We start from the raw sequence: 8,019 nt of genomic DNA, 5'->3' as shown, positions 1-8,019 counted from the left end.
GGGTGAAGGGAGACATTGGACAAGGCAAGATATGACAAAATATTAATTTATAAATGATCAAGGGCTCATGAGGGAGGGGGTATCAGGGAGGGAGGGGAAAAAATGAAGACCTGATGCTGGGGGCTTAAGTGGAGAGCAATGTTTTGAGAATGACGAGGGCAATGAATGTTTTGAGAATGATGAGGGCAATGAATGTACAAATGTGCTTTACACAATTAATGTATGTATGGATTGTGATAAGAGTTGTATGAGCCCCTAATAAAACAATTAAAAACCAAAAAAATGTGAAATGAAACTAAAAATCTTTAAAAAAAAAAAAAAGTACCATGAATTGCTAGAAGAGTAAACAAATCTGTCTTGGAGGAAGTACAGCCAGAATGCTCCTCAGAAATAATGATTATAAGAGTCTGGCTCACATAATTTGGACATGTTATCAGAAAATGGACATAAGACTTGATAAAGTAGAGTGATAGCAAAACACAGGAAGACTTCGAATGAGATGGGATGACACTGGGACAATGGTGCAGGACTGGCCAGTTTAGTTCTGTTGTACACAGGGTCATGATCAGTTGTTACAGACTTGGTGGCACCTAAGACCAATATGTCTCTAAAGAGATTGATTCAAGATACAACCGTTGCTTATAACTTGCCTCATTAACATAAATACCTCTTATTGGGCCTCATAGACATTATAGAGATTGAAATTTATAGAACAGAGGATAATTACAGCAGCTGACAAAATGGAGGAAAATTACATAACAGATGATTGATATCTATTTTAGGGGATATATATATATATAAATATCTCGCAGGGATCTTGAGACGAGTTTGAGAATAGCATAGCCTGAACTCATCAATAACCACAGTCAGTGACGTTGAGATGACGGAACTTCCTATAGGAAGAGCTGGTTGGATAAGGGAACTTCCTCGAGTAAGGGTTGAAATGGTAGGGAAATAGGGATGCTGAGAGAAACCCCTACACAAGCTTGCTCAGTTGAACCCTAACAATTTCCACTAAGACGTCTCAGAGATTGTTGACCAAAGCATTTATAAGTGTGTATTGTGGAGGCCAGCATCTAGGAAATGCTCTGGGCTGTATGCCACAGATTTGATTTTCTAAAAGGGGAAAGTACGTGCATGCGACTATATGTGCATCTGGATGCAGATTTGATTTTCTAAAAGGGGAAAGTATGTGCATGCGACTATATGTGCATCTGGATGCAGATTTGATTTTCTAAAAGGGGAAAGTACGTGCATGCAACTATATATGCATCTGGATGCAGATTTGATTTTCCTGTGTGAAACACTTCTGCCAGGACCATCATCTGAGGACATATAGAAGGCCCTTTCCATCCCTGTGCTATCTCACACAACACATCCTCTGAACAAGGATCTTAGGGTTCATGGGAGGAAGTATAGCAAAGAGGTCTGATTGTTGCAATCCGTCATTACCTGAATAAGTCAAACAGTAGAATTGACTACTGGGATTTCAGTAATGGCTCCTGGCATAGAATGATACCCTGTAATGTTGGATTGCTAATTTCTGGATATAGTTACACCAGAAGGGTATATATGGTGTCATTTCTCCCATAGTAAGGATACTGGGACCTGGGAACCATTTCATCACTCTTAACCTTGATAATCCACTGGCAGAATTTCCCTTTCTTTGGGAAACAGTGAGGTCAGGAGCCAGAAGACCTAAGGCTGGAGGGGAAAATTAGCTTGGTGCATTATTCCTTCTTTCTTGCTGCCACATTTGATCTTGTTTCTTATGGAAGCAGACTAAATCAGGTGGCCTCCTTCAATATCTACAACTCTCAAAAGACTCTGATAAGATTATGCATTCCCTTTGCTGTGTCAAAGACAGAAAAAAAGGTAATAGCTGCACCCTGTTAGTGGTGCTCGATGCATCACTCTTCCCTGGTGATTGCTAGAATGCTACCCAGCCTTCTGCAGATAATCCCTGAAATTAATCCTCCATGGTTAAACCCTTTTGACAGTGACATTTCCCCCAAATCCTACTTAATGAAATAGCTGTGTTAGTTACCCTGTGTTTACAATTGGAATCATATCTATAACTCAACTTTAGTGGACTACAATATGACAGAAATAAGGTACAGTCTAAAATGAAGAAAACTACGCACACTATTAGCATGAGAGTTGGAGAACAATGGACATCTCAACTTCACTCTTAGCCCCTTCTGGGGGAAAGAGAATCACAGAGGCAGGGGCAGGGCAATAAAAACCAACTTGGTGGGCCTAGATGAAGGATTTCAGGACTGAAGTTAGGTTAGTTGAGGAAGCAGCATCTTCATAAAACCATTATGGACATGCATAATAAATTTAGAAAAGTAAATGAAGGCTACTATGACCTCTTTCTGTTAGGTTTCTGGGATGGTTTTTGTCGGTTCTTGCTTCTCAGTGCTAGAAGAGAAAGAATTCAGGCAACAGAAGCACTTTGTAATCTAAGTAACCTGTATGAGGGAAAGGGAAGTTTCAGGTAAGACAATCTCAGGTAGTACACGCTATCTCAGGAAAGCGTGCAAGGCTGGATGGAAGGGGCCATGGGAAAGTTCCCAATGGAAAACCCACATGGAAAATGGTTGGAAAGTGGAGTCCACAGAAACAAGCGAGGAATCCCAGAACCAAAACTGAAGAAGAGAGAGAGACAGATTCTCGAGAGGGCTCGGCATGCACACAAGACAGATCCCAACATCTGACCGGAAAGTGAGAGTGGCCTGCCTCAGTCTCTGCTATTTATCCCCGCCTAGCCCCACTCAGGGGTGGAGAGGAGGGCTTGGTTGAGGGTATTTACTGTTCTTAGTAGCCGAATTCTGGCACATGTGTGATGTAATGTTGCTGGGGTCTAGTGTGTGTGCCCAGGTTGACCTTCACCTGTGTCTAAGTGACCTGGATCTGAGCACCCCCCAGCTTTGGATTGTCCCCCATAGGTGTCTAATGTGTGCCTGATTTCTTTCCAACCCCTTTATTGAGCCTTGCCCAGCTAATTTCCATTTAGTGTCAGCATTTGGTGGAGATAACCCCCTTTATCCCTAGTCTTCCTGCCTTTCATTCCCCACTGAAGGAGTCTGAACCCAAACTATTGGGGGATACTGGGCACAGTTAGTCCTTCTGGCTACTTCCTGCTGACAAATGGGCATGAAGAGGAGTGTGGGGTCCATATCCTTCCTACTCTCTGAGGAGAGCAGTTCTCAACCACTTAGGGGCTCATGGTGAATGGGGTGGAAGTGACCCAGATATCGGCGATCCTGTTGATGGAAATCATGACTCTGTGGCATTTGTAATCTGACAACTTCAGGAAGAGACAAAGAACAGTTTAGGTAAGGCTAGGGCAAGAGCTATGGGATGGCAATGCCCAATGAAGTGTGGGTTAGTCTCACACTGGAAGATTCCAAATGAAATCTCAGGAGGTATTCTTTTTTTTTAAATATTAAATAATCATTTTATTAGGGGCTCATATAACTCAGCACAATCCATACATGTGTCATTTGTGTCCAGCACATTAGTACATATGTTGACTTCATCATTCTCACAACACCCACTTTCCACTTGAGCCCCTGGTATCAGCTCATTTTCCCCCCTCTCTCCCCCCTCCCTCTGAACCCTTGATAATTTACAAGTTATATTACTTTATCATATCTTACTCCATCCAACGTCTCCCTTACCCACTTCTCCACTATCCATCCCCCAGGGAGGAGGCTATATGTAGATCTTGTCATCTGTTCCCCTTTTCTCCCTCACCTTCCCTCCACCCTCCCGCTACCGCCACTCTCTCCATTGGTCCTGGGGGGTTCATCTGTCCTGGGTTCACTGTATTTCCAGTTCCTATCTGTGCCAGTGTACATCCTCCGGTCCAGCCAGATATGTAAGGTAGATTTGGGATCATGGTAGTAGGGGGGGAGGAAGCATTCAAGAACCAGAGGAAAATTGCATATTTCATCGTTACTACACTGCACTCTCATTTGCTCCTCTCCTCCCCGCAGCCCTTCTGCAAGGGGATGTCTAATTTCCCCCAGATGGGCCCTGGGTCCCCACTCTGCACTCCCCCTCATTCACAATGTTATGATTTTTTTTTGGTCTTTGATGCCTGATACCTGACCCCTTCGCTGCCTTGTCATCTTACAGGCTGATGTGCTTCTTCCATGTGGGCTTTGTTGTTTTTCAGTTAGATGGCCTCTTGTTTATCTTCCAGCATGTGGGACCCCAGATTCTGTGTGATTTGACAGCTTGGCACCATCAGCTTTCTTCACCGCATTTGCTTATATACCCGCTTTGTCTTCAGCATCCGTGTCGGGGTAGGCTGGTATGCTTCTTCCTTGCGGGTTTTGTTGTTTCTTAGCTAGATGGCCGCCTGTTTGTCTTCAAGCCTTTAAGATCCCAGATGCTGTATCATTTGATAGCCAGGCACCATCTGCTTTCTTCACCACTTTTGCTAATGCACCCCCTTTGTCCTCAGCGATCGAGTAGGGGCAGGCTGGTGTGCTTCTTCCGTGGGTTTTTTTTTCACTTTTATTTTTTATTATTTTAAGCTTAATTTATTCCTGAGCCATGAGTTTTTGCTTCTTCAGTTTCTCCTGGGAAATCTTTTTCTTCTGTGCAACCTCCTCTTCTGGTTTAGGAACGATCTGTTCCTTCTCAGTCAGGATCATGTCAGTGTGGCCGGGGGAGCTTATGTGTCGGTTGATCCGACCATGAGCTCTGTAAGTCCGGCGGCGCATCTTGGGGGCTTTGTTCACCCAGATGTGCTCAATGACCAGAGAATCCACATCTAAACCCTTCAGTTTGGCATTACTTTCTGCATTTTTAAGCATGTGAAGCAAAAATTCAGCATTCTTTTTGGGCCACCGACCCTGGGTCCAACCCCACTGTTTAGCCTGGGCACACCTACCAACACCACCACTGTAGCGTCGGAAAGGCACACACTGCTTCTGCACAGTCATGTCTTTCAGGTATTTGGTGGCTTTCCGGATATGCATGCCTTTGATGGCTTGGCCAGTTTCACGGGTGTGGACCCATGAAGTGGACCCGGAGGTTCGACCCTCTTGATTTGCAGGATTTTGTGGGGTTTTCTGGGTCGAGTGAGTAGCTAACCATTTTGACAGGTCACCTCAGGCTGCTAGAGTTAGAGGAAGAGCAGTGGGTTCTGGGAGAACTCATGGTCACTCAACTTCTCGTGAGATTCTCCCGTGTGGGTTTTGTTGTCTCTCAACTAGATGGCTGCTTATTTATCTTTAGGTCTTTAAGGCTTCAGGCACAGGGACAAGGGAACAACAAGTGATCCAAAATCAATGTCAAGGAGGGTGCGGGAGGCCCTGTAGGGCTGGATCAAGGGCAATGTAAACGAGAGGAATGCCTAAAACCCAAATGAAGGCAGAACATGATAGTGGGACAAGAGGAAAGTACAAAGAAAACAGAGGAAAGAACTAGGAGGCAAAGGGTAGTCATAGAGATGTAAATATAGGCATATAAAGATGTTAATATATTTATATATGATGAGGGGGAAATAGATCTATGTACATATACTTATAGGTTGAGTATTAAGAAAACAGATGGACAGTGGGCCCCTGCACAAGTACTCCCCCAACATAAGAACACTTTGTTCTAACAATTCGGCAGTCTGAGATGCTCATCTGCCTGGCATGATCACTGAAGACAATGGGTGCACAAGAAAATGTGGTGAAGAAAGCGGATGATGCTTGGCTACCAAAAGATATAACACCTGAAGTCACTGAAGACAATGGGTGCAAAAGCAAGTGTGGTGAAGAAAGCTGATGGTGCCCAGCTACCAAAAGATATAGCATCAGGAGGTATTCTTAACAGTAGATTGACAGGCATAGCACAGGAATTGTGTGAAAGCTTTCACAAACTTAAAAGACTGCTCTAGATGAGAGGTAAGGTTTTCCACAGAACACTTACCCGTCTCAGGGTTTGAGGTAGTTTATTGTGCCAACGTGGCCAATAAACAGATCTGGGGTTAACTGAAGGGTGGAGGGATAAATGGCTCAATGAGCCTCGCCTTTCTGGTTCTCGGGTCTCTTGCTTTGTGATGGTCGGACCAGGGTGCAGCTGCTTTAGCCAATTCCCTGCTTCAGCTGGCAAGGCTGACTTCCTGCAATACATCCCTGAGGAGAATCCACATGGACCTACCCCGATGCAGCCCTGGGTGCTGGAACAGCCGTGTGGAGACCCCTGCCAGCGCTGAGATGCTTACATGTTCACTGATTCAGCTTTCCTACTGCAGTCAGCGTCATAGTGTGTATTTTGTGAGATAGAGGAGGACTTTGTGGATTGGTGTTGGACATATGGGTTAATGGGTTAATGTTGGACTTGTGGGCTTTGGTAGGACTGGGTTGGGATGTTTTCTTGATGCACACTTAACCTTTATATAAAATTCTCTCTTATACATGAGTTTCTGTGGATTTGTTTCTCTAAAGTACCCAGACTAACACAAGATGCCAACAAAACACCATCTTACAGCCATCTAATGGTTCACATGTGTAGTTATCTGGCTCCATTTTATCTGAGCCTGAGGGTGCTGGTTCCAATGGTTTCCACAGCATTACCCGTAAATGGTCGCTCCTCGCACTTTGTCCTGGAACTTTAATGGCAGAAGAGGTAGATTTAATGATTAAGAAAGGACCTTTCCAGACTGGCTGGATCTGGGATTTGGGAGGACCCATCTGTCCAAGATTTTATAAGAACTCTCCAGGAAGGCACAAGGGGGGAAGTCTTTCTTTCCTTGCACCTGGATAAAGCCATATTGATGGAATGCCTCTTGGCATTGGCTACTCTTATGGAATATTGCTTTATTAAGGACACTTCAGCATCTATAACTAGGTCTGTTACGAGGAAGGCCTGCCCATACAGAACTCCATAGGGGCTTAAACACCAAGGGTGCCATTAGGCAATTATGAGACGTAACAGAGCTACTGGCAGTGCATCTGCCCAGTTCATCTGAGAGTTAGTTTTACGTGTTGGTTAATTCTATTTCCCCCAAGGATGTAGTCTCCAAGCTCAGCGAAGATGATAAGTCATTCCTAAGTGTCAGGCTACTGCTTGGAGTCTGAAGGAGGAGGTTAGGAAAGAGTAGACAAAATCAGCTAGGGAACGAATCCACTGGCCTACTTGCCACACCCATGCGCAATCAGGGTTCCAGACCAGTAACTGCAACCCTTTTCTGCTGGGCCATCCAGCTGGGCTGCTTTAGTGTAGTTCACAGTTGTAGATTCGAGAGCAGACCACTCTCCTCTTAGGTCTTCCCCGCAGGACAGAGCACCATCAGTGGCCAGTTTTTTTGTTTTGTTTTTTCTATTTTCTGTTTTTATTTGTTTCTCCAGTACCCCACTCCCAAGGTACCATAATGTGTTAGTCTGGGTAGACCCGAGAAACAAATCCGTGGAGACACGTATATGTATAAGAAATAGATTTATATACAAGAGCAATTGAACATTGAGAAAACATCTTAGCCCAATCCAGATCAAGTCCATAAGTCCGATATTAACCCATATTTCCGATATCAATCTATGAAGTCCTCTTCAGACTCACAAAACACATGCAATGATGCTGAATGCAGAAGATCACAGGCCAGTGGGTAGAAAGTCTTTGGATCCAGTGTCATTGAAAATGTCTCAGCAGTGGCAGGGGTCTCACTCTGTGGCTTCTCCAACTTTTGAGGACTCCTTGCATCTATCGTATGTGGCTTGTCTTCTGCAATGTCTCCCAGGGAGTAGCAGGGAGAGAGAGGTATCTTCTGCCTCCAAGGAGGAAGTACCAGATTTCCCAGAATTCTCAGGACAAGGCCATGCCCACAGAAGTCTCATTGGCTATCTCCAGATTGACAACCTAGACTCTACTTCTATACTCTTTTTTTTTATTTTTTTTTTTACATTTTATTAGGGGCTCATACAAAAGTGGCCAGTTTTTTTATGACAGCATGGCCCTCTGGGAGGCCTATTTCTATTAGGGCACTTCTTTGCCCAGTGATCTAAACACCAACAC

At 44.4% G+C, this 8,019-nt stretch overlaps 1 pseudogene; it reads right to left on the bottom strand.

Annotated features, from left to right (window-relative positions):
- Positions 1-4,556: 4,556 nt before the first annotated feature.
- LOC101660987 lies at positions 4,557-5,115 on the bottom strand (annotated as a pseudogene).
- Positions 5,116-8,019: the final 2,904 nt, after the last annotated feature.

This window comes from Echinops telfairi, unplaced genomic scaffold, assembly GCF_000313985.2.
Source record: "Echinops telfairi isolate 266 unplaced genomic scaffold, ASM31398v2 ScPeMD7_23;HRSCAF=83, whole genome shotgun sequence".
NCBI lineage: Eukaryota > Metazoa > Chordata > Mammalia > Afrosoricida > Tenrecidae > Echinops > Echinops telfairi.
Note: the sequence above shows the minus strand (reverse complement) of the source record. Positions and strands in the feature narration are given on the sequence as shown.